Source organism: Cyprinodon variegatus, unplaced genomic scaffold (genome assembly GCF_000732505.1).
Source record: "Cyprinodon variegatus isolate N-32 unplaced genomic scaffold, C_variegatus-1.0 Scaffold1137, whole genome shotgun sequence".
NCBI lineage: Eukaryota > Metazoa > Chordata > Actinopteri > Cyprinodontiformes > Cyprinodontidae > Cyprinodon > Cyprinodon variegatus.
This window is the reverse complement of record NW_015151590.1, coordinates 1-1,260: the sequence shown is the minus strand read 5'-3', so window position 1 is coordinate 1,260 and position 1,260 is coordinate 1.

Sequence of the window (1,260 nt, the reverse complement as noted above, 5' to 3'; positions counted from 1 at the left end):
TGTCAAAATTTTGGTGTCGATCATTCGATTTCATCCTGGACACTACAGAAAATGGGCTAAAAGTGTTAAAAACCGGAATTCTCCTTTAACTTTAGCATGTTAAAAACTACAGAAATTGTGACATGTTACTACAAAGTTTTTTTTATATATCCATATTTGTCAGCTAACAGAGATAAAGATTTTGAGTTCGTTTTTTAAACTTTATAATGAAGGACTTTGACTTTTCCATATACATACATGTATATTTTATCTTCCCATACTCATGACAATATTGACCATTTCAGATAAATCCTTCACAATATAATTCTTGTATGTTAATAGTTGATTTATCTCAAAAAGTATTATTTTATCCATTTTGTTACTTAACCAAATATGCAGGTTCTGCCAAAAGGGACCTGTGACATTACACGAATAGAAGAGATGTCCAATAGTTTATGGTTTTTCAAGGCAAAATATGCAGCATTGATCTCAAATACAAATCTTTTCTTAAGAGTTTCTGCTGTTGGGTAATAACTATTCATAATTTTATATTGTATTTCTTTTGCTTTTGGTGGAATTGACCATTTTAAATATTTAAAATATTTTCCTATGTTGCATGAATCATTAATTATTTTAATTTTTGTCATTCCAGTAAAGTTATAAAAGATTTTACATTTAAAGGCTATCCTCATAAAATGGTTGTTACATTTTTTGTCTCTAATAGGCAATTGCTCAATTTTTGATTCTGGCAAGACTGCTTGTATATTTAACTGAGAGAGTGTGCTTCGTATTAGATGCAGCAGAGCAGCAGGTATTATTTTACATACTTTGTTGAATTTTGTATATAAATATTGGAAACCAAATTTTTCTTTAAAGGTGTTAAGATATAAGAAATTTCCATGCTCATCCATTAGACCTGTAACAAAGATCACCTTTTTTCAAACCAAACTCCTAAAATATTGTTTTCCTGTTTATCATTATAGTTCGGTTTTTCCACAGTGTGGAGCCATGTGGAGTAAAATCCTGTGAAAAAATCCAAAAGTGTAACATCTGTTTATGAAATTCAGATAATTTGACAGGCACTTTTTTAATTTCATAATCATATTTCAGTACGAAATCCAACCCTTTGATTTTCTTAAAAATATTTTTTGGTATATGAAACCAGATTAATTCTGTCTGTGACATAAAAGCTTTTATCCTATTCAAGTGGGAATGCTTATGCATTCCCACTTATTGTTGTTCACTTCAAATTTTTCTGACTCTAACTAGTCCCGCAGTTTT